General features: G+C 37.5%; 1 protein-coding gene and 2 pseudogenes across 1 annotated transcript in view; 1 reads left to right on the top strand and 2 right to left on the bottom strand.

The window, feature by feature from the left end:
- The window catches only part of Wb (wing blister), a 227,041-nt gene that overhangs the window by 103,639 nt on the left and 102,828 nt on the right, over positions 1-20,574 (bottom strand). The window lies entirely within an intron of this gene.
- On the top strand, positions 164-1,728 carry LOC138938840 (uncharacterized; annotated as a pseudogene).
- Positions 2,288-3,169, bottom strand: LOC138938835 (uncharacterized; annotated as a pseudogene).

Raw genomic sequence — 20,574 nt, 5'->3', positions numbered from 1 at the left:
ATCTAAGGCCCTGTATGGTTCGTTTGACTCGGAAACACTTGTCTCGGAAAAAAAAGAGAGAGAGAGAGTGTGTTTCGAGATAAGTAGGTTACGCCCTCCCGCTGACTCTTCCTTCCATTGAGTCTGGACGTAACATAAGTAATTTTGGGGGCTCGTCCGGGATATTTTGCTACAACAATGTAATCTTGAGCAACAATTGTTGCAAAACACACTGGCAATAGCTACTCAATCACCAGATATTTTTGCATACTATTTAATGAAAGGTCCCGGTTACATGGCATTATTGGCGGGAGAAGTAATTCACATAGTCAAATGTATACCGGTCGAAGTAAGACTAGCTCGAACGGACAAATGCTATGATCAATTATCAGTATTGCGCGGAAATTAAACATATTTTTTAACACCTCAAACGCACATTTTGTTGCGTCAAGGAATACAAACTGCATGTAACGCATTCGCTCCTGCCATGTACCTCTTAGGAGATTCTTGGTATAAACTCACGCCCAGACCGGTTGACACTATGCCACTTACAATTATGAAACCTTTAACTAAACCTACTTGGAAATATACAAGCCCAGGAGCACTCGCCACAAGCGAAATATATACCGAAAATGATCTGGAAGACCTGAGAGATCACATAATGTTCCTAGTTGAACGACCTGCGGTGCTTAATAGTATAGCGAGAGGAGTAATGGGAAGATCCGCATCCATACAAGGCGGCTCCATTTCTAATTTGTTAGATAAAAGTGTTGTGGAAAAAATTGCAATCTCTATATGGCAGAAATTTTGGGATAAATTTTTAATTTTTGGAAATATTAGCGCTGGAATAATGGGAATTTACCTGGATGTAAGAATTTTTAAACTGGTATTGGACACAATAGTACACGGCTACGGTCTACACGCAGTGTATGGATGGTCCATATATTTAATAGGGGCCATATGGGATTTTCTCACTTAGCTGTTATTAGCTGTTATATATATATATATATATATATATATATATATATATAATTTCCCCCCCTTTTTTTATTCTCTGAGTTGCAATAGCTTGGGTTCTGCTTGGTAGGGAGAGAAGAATAGACGCAGTCAACAAAAGATGTCAAAAGTGTATAACGAAAAATTTTGGTCGCTCGAAGAAAAGTCAAGTGCTTTTCCTTCGCACGTGTTCTCCGACACACTTAAACGCGCCAGTAATAAACACTACCGCAGCAGATCTGGATTTTTCCGATGCGACAGGATAGTATCGTTTGAGTTACCAGTGAGAACGCTACGTGGTGAAAAGCGTGAAAAAAAATTTAAGTTAATTAATAAGGTATTAAAAAATGCCGTCATTAATTGAATTAGTTTTGTGCCGAGAACGCTATAACGCGTCGTGGTGGTCGCAAGACCTGGTGATGGGGCTGCTGAGAGCCCTGCTGAATTTAGTGGTTTTCCAAAGAGTAAGTAGCATATTTTATTTTATATTACATTTACGTTGTATTAATTATTTATAATATATTATTATTCAATTTTAATTTTATTTTACAGTACGATAGTAAAATGGATATAAAGATCCCAGGATTTGTAAACATTGAACGCCGGCAATTTGTGAGAGCGGTGCGGCGGCACGAGCGCTATTTGCGTGAGGACGTATGGGAAGACAATGGCTCCGACGGTCTCTATTTAGACCTGAGACGTCTCTTCGGCCTCGAACCCTACGAGGAGGACATAGAGGAATTATGGGGTTGATTGTAAGTATCAATTTTTAAAAAATATTAAATATTAAAAAAATTAAATTAGTATACTAATAAGACTTTTATTTTTCTGTTTCAGAAGGAGCGCCACCTGTATATATATTTTTATTATTTTTTATTTTTATTATTTTTTATTTTTATTATTACTTTTAACACACACACACACACACACACACACATTGTAATATACACACAATTATGAAATAAACTTATTATTATTATAATTATAATTAAAGTATCAATTATTTCTGCACCTTCTTCTTTCCTTTTCCTACATGCATGCCTCGCGCTATCCTTCTCGCACACACATAGAATGCTATCCTTTTCCTACTCGTGAACGCCTCGCGCTGTCCTTCTCCCACACGCGTGCATGCGATCGCCTCGCGTTATCTCCCTCATACTCACCGTCTTACGAACGCTATACTTATCGCACCGACTTACGAACGCTATCCCTTTACCACGCTCATGCGAACGCCTCGCGCCATCCTTCTCCTACGCATTACGGCATCGTACCTTAAGATCGCGCGCGGTTTGTACTGAGGATATGCAAGGAAGGGAAGCGAAAGAAATACATAATCATTTTTTTCATTTTTTAACACATTTATTTATTTATTTATATTACCATACATCACTCCGTCTCAAGGTTTCAGACAAAATTTCATCCACAGCATAAGCTAATAGTTCGCAATCTATGATAGATGTTTTATCATAGACTTCGCGCAAGATTTTAACCGCAGAATCTCTCTCGGCGCCAAACATATTACTTTGCAAACTCCGAACAAATTGATCGAAACTCTCATTTACAGCTTCTAGATTCTCGCACAGCTTCAAATATTCGTGATTAACACAGTGTTCGAGTTCGAATAAGAAAAATATAGTTGACGGTTTCATGTACAAGCAAGAATCGCGCAACGTAAGTTTGACAACACTCGCATCACTTATTTTAACAATCTCAATTGTTAAATCGTTAATCCATATCGGTGCATGATTAGGCGTCTGTACAAGTTGTTCAACGTCCGTCTCATTTCAGTATTAGCGATTCCCATGTATCGATAGACAAAACGATTTGGTTGCCTCGGTTATCGCCCAGATGCAGTTCCACGATAAGATGTTATTCCAACGCTGATTCCGATATCCAAGTATTTATAAGCAGTGCGCGTCAAAGCAAATCTGCGTACCAAAATACGTGGTATACAACGAGATTTATCGCATCAGAAAAATACAAAAAATATAAAATAGCATGGAAAAAATATATGAAATATATATATATATATATATATATATGTATGAAACATTTGTGATACTTACAAATCAAGTGGTTTCTTGTACGGCTTAATTTCATCTCGTGGTTTCTTGCACGGCTTAATTTCGTCTCGTAGAACGTAGTAATTCATGCGTTTGCAACTGTTGCTGGTGCTTCCTTCAACGGAGTACATTTTGTCTCTCGGTTATGAGAAGTGGATCGTTGGTACTAGCAGTTGACACGACACTGATCATATAAAAATTAATCGAATATACATGATACGTGAAGATACGCTTATTTTTCAAAAGTATGATGTGGTGAGAGATCAATGCTCTGAAAATTTAGGAGAAGGGGAAACGGTCAACGTATGATGCGATGGGAGATTATTGCTCTGAAAATTTAGGAGAAGGGGAAACGGTCAACGTTAAAAAGAATTCTTAGAAATGACTCGCGAGGAAAGGAGTGAGGAGAATAAGAAATAAAAAACATTAAATACGTTTACACATTTTATTTATAAAAATATTGCAATTTTTTTTGGCATTGCGACCACCAGCTAAATATTTTTAATACATTCTGTAATGCGCAATTCTTAACATGTTTTCCGCATCGTATAGTATTAGTAACATCTAGATTATTTAAAGATTCAATATCTTCGTAATCAGCATCCAAAGTCTCGATGATTAAATTTTCTCTCGCAAAATTCTCAAGCAAATCCGCCATTTTCGTTTCTGACATTCCTTGACGTACACGAGAGTCAACGTCTCGTCATCCTCTTCTGTACCAAGCACGGCTGATGTAATCAAGCGTTTAGCCATGCTGTACGGCATGTTTCCGTCTTCCCATCGTAATCCATAGTGATTCGCGATCAGCCAGGAAGCACACGATTTGTCGGATTTTGTGAGGAGATTCCATGGTAGGGAGTATGTAAAAATGTAATGCGCCAGAACGGTCCCCTTTCTCAACACCGCCACTTCCTTTACGACAAATTTCATCCCGACGAAGAATCCTTGTAGGTCCACGAACGTTGATACGGACATGACGTTTTTTATATCAGCACGTCGAGAAGAAGAAGACTGCGATTGATCCTGATGTATTATAGATTTTATATCGTCTCATTCCCCCCACACTTAGGTGATTTTGCGCACAACATTGGTCAACGGGTTGTACTGAATCACGCGATTGTGATGATGAGACAGTACGCTGTGGTATTCGGCGGCACGTTCTCCTTACACTCGAATTCCAATCTCACATCCACGGTTGCGCTCTTGACCGATTCGTTTTGTCGAGAGCAATCGATGATCACGAACGGACCGTTACGTAAAAATTGCGTGTCGGAGAGACTCGGCTCGAGATACTCATATCCGTAATAATTTTTGCAGAAACGTTTCCCTTCGTACAGAATCGACCATCTGTTTTTATCGAAATCCAGATTCATATCGTCGTACGGATAACATTCCGAGTTCAGATAGAGTTTCACGTTGGTCAATTTGCAGTCGTCGAATCGACTCGTATCCGACCTGTCTGCAGAACGAAAACAACGTATCGCGGCTTCTCCAGCTGAGTCGCGGTCTTAATGGGCCACGAATGTTTGGTTGTACGCTGCAATGGCGGAAATTCGTACAGATCCCACGAGCGAAAACCCATACTGAGGTATTGTCCGCTTTCCAAGGCGCGCAGCATCGACAACTTGTTAATCTCGTTCAATACGACGTGCGGCATTCGCCATTGTATCTTGAATATGTCGATCACAGGCTCCAACACCAAATTTCTAATCAGGCAATTGTTGTCGTTGCGCGATCGTATTAAGATCAATTTGTGACGAGCGTTAATCACCACGCGCCTGTAATCCTCGCAAAATCCCAATAACATGTAGAGCGGTACGCAAAAATTAAAGTATCCATTCGTGTTAGTATGCACATCCCAGCCGGCGTTCCTCATAATCACGGTTCTATCGGATGATATCGTTACACAGTTCTTGAGTGTGCTGGTTATTCCTACATTTCTGCTACGATCAATCTCCACACCGTCGAGTTCGTATCGAATCTCATCGAACATGAACGCGACGCAATTATTTCCCAGTACCACATCAAACTCTTCAGCTGGTTTGTTTATCTTTAGTTTTCCCTCGATGTATAGAAAACTCTCATACGGCAACGTATACAGATCCTGTTGTTGTGTGGGTATTCGTATCTTATCGCTGTGCTCAAACGTCGTATTGGCGTACGGGTTGTACGCGTGAGTCTCGATCTTGACGATACGATCGTCAAAGACCGGTTCGCCTTCGATGTTAAGGATATCGGTCATGTTTTCTCACAGTATTTCGCACCGCGAATCCCAAAGATTGCAAAAATTCAACGTTTGACGCGTTGAGTTTCTTTTTTTTGACGCAAGCGGATAATTGGATATTAGCGAATGCTGACGTTGTTGTCGTTGTTGTCGCGTTATCTCTCGCGTCTTTCGCTCCGCTCAACACGAGCATCTCATGTATCGCACGCTAATTTTGTCGCCGTCGTACATGCAATCTGATGGTGATCTCTTCTCCTCGAAAATCGAGCAATCGTCCGTCTTGATACGCAACGCGTATCGTTAGATCCGTAATGCTCCGCGCGATGATCGGCAGGTAAATGATCTCGGTAAAAATTCACGTATCGTATGAACGCGTTTGCCATTGCTATACGCACCAGCGGTCACGTTACACTCTACGCGGATAATGTTTACGTTGATGATATTAATCGGTATGTCCAATTGGTGCCATTGTCCCGGCTGCAATATACGCTTCGACGAGAATCCCAGCAGCGATCCAATGTTGTTGGGTTTATTAAAATTTACTCTGAAAGCGCACTTGATCTCGCTATTCATCGTATTGTAATTAGCACGGAGCACTATCGGGTATTCTACAGCCTCGTTTTCGTCACCGTTCGCTCGAACGGTCTCCTCTCGCGATATCACCGTGATATCACCGGGTTTGTCGACACGATTGCCGGAGCGAACTACGCGTCGCGGGCGTTTCCGTGAAATTGTACGTTTCAACAATTCGTGTATTACGTGTATCTCGTACGATCCCTCGGGAATCGTAATTTCCGTGTCATCCTCATCGAAATAAAATTTATTATTCCAGGAATTCACGTTCGATATCGTATGATAAGTCTCAAAATTCGTTAGACCGAGCTCGTAATCACCGTCGCTCAAATCTATGGCTGGATGGTAGTGTGTCGCGAGGACGCTACTCTTCCCAGTCAGCGTGAATGTCATAGACATGTCGGCAAAACTGTTTAACGAATACTGAGTCTTAACGGCGCATCGTCAGGCTTTAAGTTCACACCGATTGTCGTCGACCGTTCGGAGAAACCGCAGACACAATTGTCCGCAGATGCTTTGATCGTAAGTTTGAAAGGACGTGCGATTGTACTCGATCTTCGTCACATTCCATCCGAAATATCGCACCAATTCATTCGGCGGTCGAAGATTACCAAAACCGTCGAAGTATATAGCGCAACATTTTTGTTCGAACTGTTTAAGATCGTTAAAGTGCAGCGTACTAATCCCGTAACCTATCTACTCGAGGACTATCGCAAAAAATCTGTCGCTGGAGCGTTCTACGAGTACGAGTTGCATCGCGCGACTTATCCAGACGTGTATCTCGTGGAAAAAGTACTGCACAGAAAGGGTGACGAGGTTTATGTCAAATGGTTGGGATTCGATGGATCGCACAACACTTGGATACAAAAGGATAATGTGGTTTAATTTGTACAAACTGTATTTTATTTTCTTAACATATAAAGAATATGAAATACATATAAAGTATCTGAAATATGTAAAAATATAAAAAAATATATGTAAGATGTATACAGCATATAAAATATAAAATATAAAAAGAAAAAAGAAAGATAGAAATATGTTTCTTTTGTTTTCCTCATACATACGTATATACGTACATACGTACATACATACATTACATCATATTACATTATATTACATTATATTACATTACATTACAAGGGTATCCGGTAATGTTCCCACGGTAACGTGTCGGTCAAATCAGGTACGATATATCTTTGGCGTCGTACGGACTCAGGGCGACTTTTGTCTCGCTGATTGTATACACTTCGTGCAATTTTGATCTTATGCCAGACTGCTGTCGAGTCATTTGGATTTCATTGCGCAGACACCGCGTGTAATCGTCGAACGTTATCGTTTTCGCTATGACGTTACTCTTGACGCCTTTAATCTTTTTTGTATCCTTTTTACTATCTACTCGCACCGCGTACATTTTTGCTCTAAGCCCGACGAATTCAGTCATGATCGCACCGTTATTCTCGTCCTTCATCAAGCCCGGTACTTTCTTGTTCTCGAGCGGTATACCGTACGCGTTGTTAGCCGGATAATTGCTCGTGTCGAATCTAGCGATATCGCGTTTCATATTCTCGTACACATCCTCGCACTCGATGTGATAAATCAAACTGTCCGTATCGGTGTACATAACTTTACATTTCTCTCGATATAACCACCATGTATTCGTGATGAAATTCGTACAAACACGTTTTAGAAATGTCGAGGATGCACGGTATGTGCTACGTCGGTATGACGTAGATCGGTTTATTGAATTTCACCTCGAGTTTGCGCAATTCGACAGCGACCAAATTTTCCGAAAAGACGCTCCTGCTGTTAAAATTTGGTTTCGCGATCATCGCCTCCGCGCCGTACCGTCCATCCCACTTTGTTAATAATTTTATATCGACATGATTGCGCACGTTTTCCATAGTTTTACCGAATATTCGTGCGACCAAAATTTTTCGTTATGCACTTTTGACACCCTTCGTTCTTCATTATATATTTTTCATCTATCGCGTTATGGTACCGCGATGGTTCTATCTTGTTTATAATAAATTATAGCAGCAGGACATCGGCGCTCGCCTTATCATCTAATTCTGATGTTACGCGCAATAGTGCGCGAACGGTTCTTCCTGGAAAAAATGAAGAGACCACCGCGATGGTTCTATTTTGTTTATAATAAATTATAGCAGCCGGACATCGGCACTCGCCCTTTGTAAAGGTGGGTATACACTTAGCGAACCAACACCGAACGAACAGCGAATGCAAACGTTCATTATTATCATTCAGCAGATATATATGCCAAAGCGAATGCGAACAGAACGTTCGATTCGCATTCGGCTCGATTCCCTCATGAAGCGGTACATCAAAGACAATTCGTGTGAGAAAAACGTTCAAAACGTTTCGCATTCGCTGTTCGTTCGGTGTTCGTTCGCTAAGTGTATACCCACCTTAATACACCGCGCTGTTTATGCTCTTGCGATAAGTTCCCCCGCCCGCGTGACGTCATGCCCCCTCGCGGGACCCCCCCGTCCCTCACCTCGTGCGGGGGAATGACGTCACGCGGGTAGGGGAGCTTATCACAGGAGCATAATAGCCGCGGTCTATTACAAAGAGCAAGTGCCGATGTCCGGCTGTTCGAACTTATAAACATTATAAACAAATATTGTCTCGCACTATATTGCACGTGCGGCATTACTGAATTTAAAAATGACAAAGCCAATGTCCGGCTGCTATAATTTATTATAAACATAATATATATAAACAAATTAAAACCATCGCGGTGTCCTGTATTATGCGGACTGATACGACAAGACTCTTGTCCGAGTTGCCAACGGAAACATTCGATAGTAACTTCAAAGTTAAAGCGAGTGTTAAAGTGAGCAACAATTTAAAAAAAAAATGCCGTCGTTGATATAAACGGTGTTGTGCCGGGGCCGCTAGAATGCGTCGTGGTGGGCTGAGGATTTGGCGATGAGGCCGCTAAGAGCTCTATTGAATCTTGTAGTATTGTGCGTAACATTAGATAATAACGCGAGCGCCGATGTCCGGCTGCTATAATTTATAAATAATATAAACAAGATGGAACCATTGCGGTGTCCTGTATTATGCCGACCGATGCGACAGAACACTCTCGTCCGAGTTGCCAGCAAGAACGTTCCATGAAAAGTGTTAGAGCAATCAAAAATTTTTTTACAAAAATGCCATCATTAATCGAGACAGTCCTGTGTCAAGACCGATTTAACGCGTCGTGGTGGGCGGAGGATCTCGCGATGGGGCTGCTGAGAGCCCTGTTAAATCTTGTAGTATTTCAGAGAGTAAGTAATATTTGTTTTATATTAAAATTATGTTTTTTATATCATATCAATTATTTATAATATATATTATTATTCAATTTAATTTAATTTATAGTATGACTGTAAGAGCGACATTCGGATTCCCGGATACTTAAACTTTGAGCACCGGCGATTTGTGAGAATGGTGCGACGCCACGAGCGGGAAATCGCCGAGGACGTCTGGGAAGATAACGGCCCCGACGGTCTCTATTTAGAATTAAGACGTCTGTTCGGCCTCGAATCCTACGAGGAGGATATAAAGGAAGAACCGTGGGACGAGCCTCCGAGCAAGAAGTCTAGGGATTAATCGTATCTTTGTTAAAATTCGTAATATATTAAGTATTAAAATTAAATTGCTATACTAATAAGACTTATTTTTTTTGTTTCAGAAAGAGTACCGCCATATATATATATATATATATATATATTTATTTATATTTTTTATATTTTTATATTTTTATTCTTATTATCATTTTAATTATTTCTTATTATTATTTTTTTAAACACACACACACACACACGCATTTGTATATATACACATTTTTTAAAAATAAAATTATTTTATTATGTGCTAAGGCGAGATTACCGTAATGTAAATAATCTTTTCGTCGATTGATAGTATTATGGTGAAAAGCAATCAGATGTGGCTGCTCGTTGAATTATTAACCTCGCTATTTCCTGATCGCCTATTACTCACGCTATCAAACTTATCTCTCATTAGCCACACCACAGCATGGCTTTTGTACGATAAACTGGCCAATCAGAGTAACAGATTGTGCGGGTATCATTCGCGAGGATGGAATTGATCTAGAAGCCAATACAGCATCTCCTCGTATCGTATCGACACACAATCGTCGTTCATTTCATCGATGAATTGGCTGTTTTCCTATTAACGAACATGAGAAAACGATAGCTCTTGCTAGACACGTGCAATAAATCGAATATCTCGTGTCGATTTATAATTGATCGTTGAATTGCTGACAGTTCTGCCGGAGCTTCTATCCCGGCATGGTCACATACAACTCATATGGCGATGCTTCGTTCTATTTTATACCATTCTCGGAATTTTTCAAGTCATCTCGAAACATTTTTGTCTTAATTTGCACATTTAATCGTAAAATAATTATTCCGTTAAATTCATTAAATTTCTAACATATATGTCTTCTCTTTGCAGACAAGTGCGTTGGGTAAGATTTCACTTCACGATTCAAAGACTCTATCACGCGATTACGATCGTTCAATTCTACGGTGCGTATAAACAAATCTGCAGGAACATAAGATCGGCTTTATACAGGTGTCAAGTCGGCATACGAAGGAGACTATCGGGCTAAGCATAGGTAGGCAGGTAGGTAGGTAAATCGATACTCTCCCGCACGGCCAGATAGATACTATTTTATTCGGATAATCTCCAGTAGAAACCGCCGTCGGTGGTTTAAATCGTTCTACGCGATTATAAATGCGACGTGGAGCGGCTTAAAGACGCGTAACCGAGTACGCGATGCAGTTACATACTTCGCGAAATACGCGACGGGGATTTCACTTCGTCGATTCGCTACTTTACGCCCGTCTTCTCTCGCTGTCGGAGTCGAGACAGGAAAAAGAGGTTTTCGTATTTATTTATTGCATGCTTGCGATATTTGCTCGGCTAGCTATACAGTTCCGCTTGGGGCGTGGAATATAAATTCTCGATTGATTTATTCCGTTTGCGAAAAAGCCTATGTATAATATTTACGATCTGGCATATAATAAAACTACGGGATTGATAAAAGTTGTAATTAAGAAAATGGAATTAAGAAAAGAGAGTGAATTAAAATTCTTCTGAAGTAAAATTAGAGGAGTTCATTAGTTTATTAAAATTAGAGGATTATAAATAAATACGCGACAACATGAGATTATTGTGTGTATCTTGTTTACTTAAATATTTATTACTTAAATAAATAATAATTAGATGAAAAAATAGAAGCTTTTCTGGTTTCGGTTTATTTATTTATTTACAATTCTCTAATTTTATTTCAAGATAATTTTAATTCACTCTTTTTTTTTAATTCAATGCTCTACAACTTTTATTACTCATGGTTTTTTTTTATGATAAACCTAATAATTTTATTGTTATTTATATTGGTTGGTGAAAATTTGTTTCTTTTTCTGCGATTTTTTTTTCAAATGAAACAAAAACGAGTAAATTTCTATAGGACTGTTCTTTTTAGTTTATCGATCCTCCACACGCTCCCATAGTTTTGACATTTAATTTTGGGACATTCTATATATTTATTTATATATCTATCACGTATATTGGCTTTGTAATTAATAACGATTTAAATATCAGTATTATCAATAGGACGGTTTTGAAACAATAGTCCTTCTACGTGTTAAAATACATTATTAATCATAATCTATATTCATTAAGAACATCCTATATTCTACTTCAAGTATATACAGGGTGTCCCCAATTTAAATGGCAAAACTTCAGAAGCATGTAGGGGACCGAAAAGCTAAGACTGAAAGTCCTTTAGAGATTTGCTCGTTTTTGTTCCATTTTGGAGAAAATCACAAAAAAAAAAGTTTTCGTTTTTTTTACTTATTTATTTACAGTTAATTATGTTATCATCTATTTAATGCAGATATTGTTCAAAATGGTGCCCTCTTACAGCAATGCAAGCATTACATCTAGCACTGATCTCATTAATTGCAGCTAGACATTGTTCTAGTGATATTTCGTGCACTGCGTCTATGATTCGATCTCTTAATTGCTCTCTTGAATCGATTGGTACCGTAAAGGGTAACATCAAGTGTTTACATATGTAAGGAACCTTGAAGCAGAAAGTTTATTCGGTGCCAATCAACTCAAGAGAGCAACTGACAATGAGAGATTAAATTTTTGCGATTTTCTCTAAAATAGAGCAAAAACGAGCAAACCTCTAAAGGATTTCTTGTCGTAGTTTTTCGGTCCTCTACACGCTCTTGAAGTTTCGCCATTTAAATTGGGGACATCCTGTATAAATGACAGAAATATTATTCTCAACGTTTTGCAATCACTTAATACAATTATCTTTATTGTCAAGAAGTACGAAATTTAAATTTGGATCTTTTCCAAATCATTAAATGTATACATTTCCTCTAATAGAAAAATAGTTAAAACCGGACTGTTAAGTCTGCCGGCCATCGCATAGAAATTAATCCGATGCATGGAAATTGATTGCCTACAAGTTCGCGACACACGCCGAGGACCACCCGCGGTCATCGATGCACGACGCGCAATCGCGTACGCTCGACCTCGCGAATTATTTCCCGGGGGATGATTTATCCCCGAGGAAGAGGCTATTTTAATTACGCGCGTCGGCCGAGTAATTGCGATATTAGAGCGAGTTACACGGGCGACAGAGGTGCCTGAGAAATTGCGCGCGATGGTGGTCTGGCGCGCGTTTCGCGGTGACACATGTTTCGCGAGTCCGTCCACTGCGAGCTATAATCTGCCCATAATTTAATTCGGTGAGCCGGAGAACGCGAAATAATGAACCTGTTAAGTTTCCGTCATGGAATAAAGTGATCGAAAAATCTCCAACGTTCAACGAGATTAAAATAAAAGATTATTATTAGCAAAATAAAAAAAGAGATATTTCTCATAATTTAAACAATTTAATTACTTAGAGAGAGAGAGAGAGAGAGAGAGAGAGAGAGAGAGAGAGAGAGAGTACAGCTCGATGAATATATCGTAAAGTACGTATTTTCCGATTTCACATTATGCAAATGATTTAGGGTCGCTTGTAAGGAATTGAACATGTGTGCAGAAACTTGCCCGCGAGCAACAACGTAAATGGGAATACGACTAATGTAAGAGTAAATAGATATATTACACTGTTATCAATATAATCTTCGTATGCAACGGAATACACTTTGCGTAATTTTACGCCGTTAAGCTATATTCAAATTACGTACAGGAGAGTAAGTCTACTCTCCCATAAGTTCGAGATTTTCATAATTTGTTTAATATATTATATAAAAATGTACCGTAATAATTATGCAACTATTTTTTTATAATTACTAAATAATAGGCCATTGAGTATGCGCCTTTATGCTCAATAATAGCAGTTTAATCGCAAAAATAAAGATGTGGTCAAAAAGGGTTGAACTCGATTGAACCCGCACGTATATAGATGCGTGTACGCACGCTTGCACGCACGTACGCACGGGTGGCAAGCCATCGGGACGATCCTGGGCAGATAACACGCTAATGGAGTTTTAATCCGCGGATAAGTAATTGCTAATAGGGCGACGGGGTAGGGCGGCGTTTTCATAGAGGGACAAATTATGTCGGAGATGCATCGTCGACCCTGCAACGATATCTTCCGATAGAAAAGCGTCCGTCCTTGAACGTTCCTATGTAATTGAGAGGCTAATGATGCACGAGAGGAGCTCAAGATTTTATCGCGATTTCTCTCTCTCTCTCTCTCTCTCTCTCTTTCTCTCTCGGGAATTATACAATTTTCTAAAATTTCGTTATTTTTGGAATTTAAATATAAGATGTTAAGAGAAAATATAATTATATATTATATTATTTTTTATTTTCAAGAATTCTTTTCATTATAATTTTTCGTTCCATAATCGATATTCAAAGGAGAATAGATATTTAAAAAATCGAGTTTTTTAAAAAAATGTAGTAAAAAACTGGTATTTTGGGGTAAAAAACTGTTATTTTGGTAATTTTGAAAGATAATGTCAGTTTTCTTCGAACAAAAGATGGTATGGGAATTAAATTAATTTTGTTTACTGGGTCAGTAATCAATTTCAATGGATGTAGCTGAGCTGATTCCTACTTTGCATTTGTTTAATCAATTGAGTTCGAATATCTGGAAAAACAGGTTAATCTTGATTTTTATAATTCAATGGTATTTTTTGATGTTATTTATTTTCAAAGTTTCATAAAAGTTAGAAGAAAACTCTCTCAAGCATAGTTAAACTATTGTTATTTTTGTTATTTTGTAGATCAGAAGTGAGAATAATACAGGACATGGGATCTGATATTTAATTTTAGTAAATTTGATGCTCATTTTTCAAGACCATGCATCAAAGGTTAATAAATAAGCATTAAAATTAGATTTTTGCTATAAATTTTTGAAAATTCTGAGTAATTAATGGAGTAAGAAATCCATTTTTGAGGAAGTAAGAAACAATCTTTACCGAGTTTTTTACTCAAAATTTCTGTTTTTTTATTACCTATTCAATCTCTAAAAGAGAGATTTGACGTGTTTTTCATTTTCGCGATTTCTTACGTGCGGCAATAAAATCAATCTAGCCAGATGAAAAAGGGAAGGGGAAATAAATCAACAAACCGCGAAAATCGGAGATGAACGAGCGAGGGAGTTAATTATCGCATTTCTTCGTGATTTATTTTCATCCTGCACCGGGATACGAAATTGATTATATTCCGTAGCTCGTCGAGATATCTCAACCACTCCCCTCGAGGTCTCAAAGGGTTAACTGCAGGATGTACGATGCATGCGGCGTTTTAAATGTACACCTGCGAGATGCATCTCGCAATGCTCCGTAATAACATTACGTTTATTTGATCGCATTAAGTCTCATAGTTCTGTATAATATCTCGAAAGATTAATCGTGTCTTAAAATTGTTTAAGAAAAACTGTCATACTTATACTCTCAGAATATCATTAAAACATTAATTTTTTTTTTCGAAGATATCATACATATAATTATTAAATATAATATCTCGCGATTCTAATTTCATTATTTTTATTTTATTCCTACATATCTAGGTTCTCGTGGAAATAATTAAATTATTATCAATTTATGTATTAATATTTTAATTATACATACATTCAAACGTGGGTTTAAACCGAGAGAAAATAAACATACAATATATAATTTGCATGATTATGAAACGATATATATTTTTGAAAGAATGAATGATGGAACAAGCTTGTTCGGTAAACGGTCCACTTATCGCGATGCACAAACAAAATCACGTAGTAAAAGCAGTGTGTTTGCGGATGTCGAGAAACGACACAGCGTTCCACGACGAAGGCTTCAATTGAAGTTTCACGGATGAAAAGCACCGGTTGCCCGGCTCGCGCGGATAGAATCCTAGACGAGGGACTGGAGAGTATACGTTGTCCCGATCGAGATAGAAGAGATATATGGAGTTGTGTCGAGCAAAGCTCTCTCGTGATCTTAGCCCTTGGCGCAATCGCAATTGCCCGGCTATCGTCGAGTACAATCGAGACCGGTATTCTCGATTCGCGCACTCTTCCTCGCAACGCATTTTCTTCCATGCCTTTCTCGAAATTCGAAATTCTCGAAAGGATTTTTCTCGCCGATGAAACGGTTGCGAAATTTCACACTAACTGACTCATCAATTAATGAATTGACGATATTTATAATCGCGGACGAGCATCACGAATAATTATTTCTGTACGGTTTAAAAGATTATTCGTTTTAAAGAGAATAATGCTTGAAAATAATCCCATTATTTGTCATAGTATAAAAATGATAAAAAATATTATTTCAATTTCTAGATTCGTTAAATATTATAATAAGACACTATCGAAAAAAATATCGAGTTAAATATATAATAAACGAAATTATTTAAAATATTCCGAAAGTGATAAAGTTCTATAATTTTACATTAAAAACATAAGAAATGTTTAAAGACACAAGCTTGAATTATGATGTAAATAATTAATTATAAGTATAATAATTAATTATTCAATATTCAATCTTTTTTAATTGCTCCTTATTACTCGTAATATTAATTAAGAGACCGCCCGCCGAGCTCGCGGACAAAAATTCATGCAGAGATTCCCTGCTTTTGATATTTCATCGGCAACGCGAATGAACGTTCCGGCGGAAGCCTCGAAGGTTTCATGAATGAAATCTCGAGATCATGGGATGTGAAGCGATACGCTAACGTTACCGACCAGACCCAAGTTCTTTACCAGGAATCCTGAACATGTTGCAGCCAGGTGTCGAGACACTGCTCCTCTAACGGGTGAATAAAATTGAACCCGTTCATCGTCGATCATCGTTCTCTCGCGTTATTAGAATAATAGAGTGTCTATTCAAAGCTTGTAAAAAAATTCTCTAAGAATTCCTTGATTTTTCAGATAATTTGTTCAAAATTCCAGGTAAAATTAAAGAATTTCTACATGAAACTTTTTAAAATAAGTTTGTTTTTATAATGCGTTTCCTAATGCTTTTCACTCATACAAAGGAAAAATAAATCACTTGAATTTTTAATATTCAATAAAAAAATGTACTGAAAGGAATTGGATGACTTTTGTAAGATGAACATTTTTCACTTGCATAATATTTTTATTATCTATCATTAATTGTAAGAATTATAATAAAAAATGTGTATTCAGTATTTTTTGTCATGACAATGAAAATATAATCAAAGAGAGGAAGATATATATTTATAATATATTTAAAACATATAATGCACAATCATTGGCCAATCAGATTGCCGATGCTTGCAATATAAGAACAAAATGATGCAAGAGAGAATTATTGAAAAAATTCCCTGAATTCAAATAAAATTTCACAAAAATTCCCTGATTTTTCAAGATAAAAACAAAATCCCTAAGGATTCCAGATTTTCAAGGTTCTTCCAAGGAATAAGATCCTGGCTGAAGCATCGTGTTGTTGGATAATTCAATGCTCTGCCTGCATTTTCATGCTCTTCTACGTAATAGGCGTGTTTGAGTTGTTATCGTTGTTTAATTTTATTGTATTCTTAATAATTATAATTACAATAATTACTTCATAATATAATGTGTTCATAACATGTGCGTTATTTTCAAAGGAATTTTTGTTAAATTATAATACGAAGAAATATATTCTAACTTGTGAATTATATTCAGAATACTTATCAATATTTTTCAAACTCTTTTCGATTATTTTTATTCCTTATCTATCATGACTACGAATAGCACCATAAATGTAACAATATTCGTACTGTTTCGCGCGAGATGAGGAAATTCCGAGCTCTAAATGGCCGATCGTCTCGCTAAGTAGAGGCACTTTGATTCAGCGATACGGCCAATGCTCACTTTACCCAATGATAATTAAAATCGACGAGAGGCATACAGGAGAAGCAAATGATCACCCGTTAGACAAGCGGCCCACGCGCTCCTGAACGAGACGTGCAGACTCGTTGTACGGTCAGGTGGGTATATAAGGAGGTAAGGACCAATCGCGCGAGAAAGAAGGAGAGACGGAATAAGTAGCTGAAGAGGAAAAAGAAGAGGAGACAGAAGCCAGGCCGCCAGGAGTATCTGATGGGCCGATTGCATCATTAGCGAGCGTACGTGCTCGCTAGCGAACCCGCCGGGGAGAGAAGCTAGCTGGCAGCTCGATCGGCTATGTGCACCAATTAAATCTGATAGCGACGGCTTTTCGACATTCGACGGAAACGATGTAGAACTTCGATTCCGTGGGAGGAATCGGCGGGGAAATGAGACCAAGGATCCGAGACTACGTGCCTCGATAATGAGTCACGTGGGCGGATACGCTTGTCGATAGGCAATAGTTGGCGATTCCCGTATATATATTTATGCTGAGAACAGTAAAGATTAGTTCTGCTAATCTCGTCTTTTCTCCCTCCGCTTACTTCTCGAAACGAGTGCTCAAGCGGATGCCAAGTACGATCTTTTTAACGGCATCTTGTGAAATAATTATAGCATGAAATATAATAATTATAGATGGTTGGGGAGTTGGCAAATTATCGAAAATCAACCGCGCCCGCAATGGGCATCATGGGACGGCATTCCCTGGTTTCGTCGAGTTTTTGCGAGAAAGAAAACAGCACGAGGAAGAAGAAGAAGAGAAAGAAGAAGAAGAGGAGGCTGTAAAGAGGAACGTGAAAAGAGCCCGCGAAATGTTTCAGTTCGTGTGACACAGTGGCAAGCCTCCGTACGTTACGGAGCCTTATCAGACCTACGGATCGGCCGCACTTCGTACATATCCGAAAGGGCGATTTAAAAAGGAAACGATATTTTATCGCGCCGCATAATCGATAAGACATTATTCCGGAACAGAGGCCGCGCGGGTCTGCTCTTGACGCTCTTTGGCCGCGTAAGAAATGGAGTTCGACGAGATATTAAGCGTTACTCATACTGAATAGTCTAGTTATCAAGAGGTAGTTCGAGTACATATGTGTCGCGTACGACTTAATAACGTCTCTGTATGTTATATCGCGATCTGCCGCGATGGCGCCTGATAAACGAAACTCCGTCTTTTAAACCCACTCGATGAGTTTCAGTCACTTCGCTTAGCTCATGATCGAGACATCGTTCAGTTAATACGAATAATAAGGACTCAAGTGATTTTAATTCAGCGTTACCCATGATTAAAAATCGAATAAGAGAACGTCTAAAGTTTGTAAAAAAGTTTCCTGATTTTTCAATTAACTTGTTCAAAATTCCAGATAAAATTAAAGAATTTTTAAATGGAATTTTTTTTAATCCGTTTTTTTTTTTTTTGCGTGCGCTTTCTAATACTTTTCACTCATACGAAGGAAAAATAAACTACTTAAATTTTTAATATTAAATTTAAATATATACTGAAAAAAATTAAATGATTTTTGTAACATGAGTGCTTTTCATTTGTATAATATTTTCATTTTCTATTATTAATTGTAAGAATTACAATCAAAAATGTATACTCAGTATTGTGTACTCAGTATTTTTTGCTATGACAGTAAACATATAATCAAAGAGAGAAAGATATATATTTATAATATATTCGAAATATATAATCATTGGTTAATCAAATGCTAATGTTAATCCTGATGTTTGCAATGTAAGAACAAAATGATTAAAGAGAGAATTTTTGAAAAAATTCCCTAAATTCAAATAAAATTCCATGAGTATTCCCTGATTTTTCAAGATAAAAACGAAATCCCTAAGAATTCCAGATTTTCTAAGTTTCACCAGAGAGTAAACCACCCTAGATAAGCAAGAAAGCCAGTTTTTAATAACGTTCTAAAAATATTTCGATCCTTGATTTCAAATTTACTGAAAAATCGATCATTAAGATGAACGATCACATTAATAAAATACAAATCTGTGAAATGCGCTACAAAATATGATTTGCGCTTTCGCGCAGCATCGCGGAATTCAATGTTCGTAAAACTTCAATCGTCGAATAGCGTTCGAATTTATGAGCTCGCAAAGTAAAATATAAATTTTACGCGGTACGAGATCGTTCAAATGGAGATAAGCTTTGTCTCTTATCGTCATCGGATCATGTCTGTCTTGAATCGATCAGATGGTTTCTTAAGTTCCGGATCTTTGTCAAGTTGAAGAGAAATTTCTATTCGTCAAATAAATCCTAAAGTATCATAGAAATATATCATAAAAAATTTCTAATGAAATAAACTATACATAGATATAGGGATAATTTACGTACAATAAAAATGTATTATCTTTTCATAATTTTTATCGTATTTTCGAAATTTTGAGATGAATACTTTATTTAAAATACTCTTTTCTAACGAGCCCTCGATTCCTCGAGTTCGCTCCGAGTTCGATTGTAAAACCGCGCTCTTTGCTTTCCAGCGCTATATTCGCGCGAACGTGCATCTACATCTGCTTATGCAGATTCGCAGCCACGATATCGCGTACACGTGGGCGGACTTGCGAGTCTCTCGCCCTGGGAGATCGACTTGTCCGGACGGAAACTCGAGAACCGCGAGCGACGTATGCATACATCGAGAATCGTTTCTAGCAGTTGAGGAACAATGCCAAAATTAGGGCCCTCGAAAAATGCGGCAAATTAATTATCATCGCTCGCCGCGATGGTCGCCAACGGTTCATGTGCAACTAGAGATGGAAACTGCAAATGTCGCGATGAGTTTGAATCTACTCTTCGAACGAGCTGGAATCAAAAAAATCACCCGCCACTCGCGATTTCATGTTAAATAAAATGCAAAAATGTTTAAAAAAAAATGAATAAATTATAGCAAGATATTTAATAAAAGAGATATTCAATTTCTATAAAATAAAAATAATTTATTAATATTCATATAAATTGTGTCCAATATTAAATTTTTCGTTGACAATCTATATTCGAATCTTATTTTATATTACATAATTTTTATTCTGTTGTAAACATGAATATATTTTTAATAAAATTGTGTAATATATTTCAAACAATATTTTATAATTTATTAATAAATTTTTAATAAACAACGGCTAAAATATTGCATATGATCTTAAACGGATATCAAAATCAAGATTATTGGGATTGGCTCTTAACATAATATATTTATCCAAATAATTGTACATCATTTTATTGTATTATTTTTTATTAATGTAATAATTTCGAATATTTTATAATTATTACAGATTTTTTTTCTTTTATTATTATAACAAAAATAAAACGTATTTATTATAAATTTTGAATTGTTATAAACATA

This window comes from Polyergus mexicanus, unplaced genomic scaffold, assembly GCF_030449975.1.
Source record: "Polyergus mexicanus isolate NDT 795.1 unplaced genomic scaffold, iyPolMexi1.0 SCAF_1, whole genome shotgun sequence".
Classification (NCBI taxonomy): domain Eukaryota; kingdom Metazoa; phylum Arthropoda; class Insecta; order Hymenoptera; family Formicidae; genus Polyergus; species Polyergus mexicanus.
This window is presented reverse-complemented; position numbering and strand designations above follow the sequence as displayed.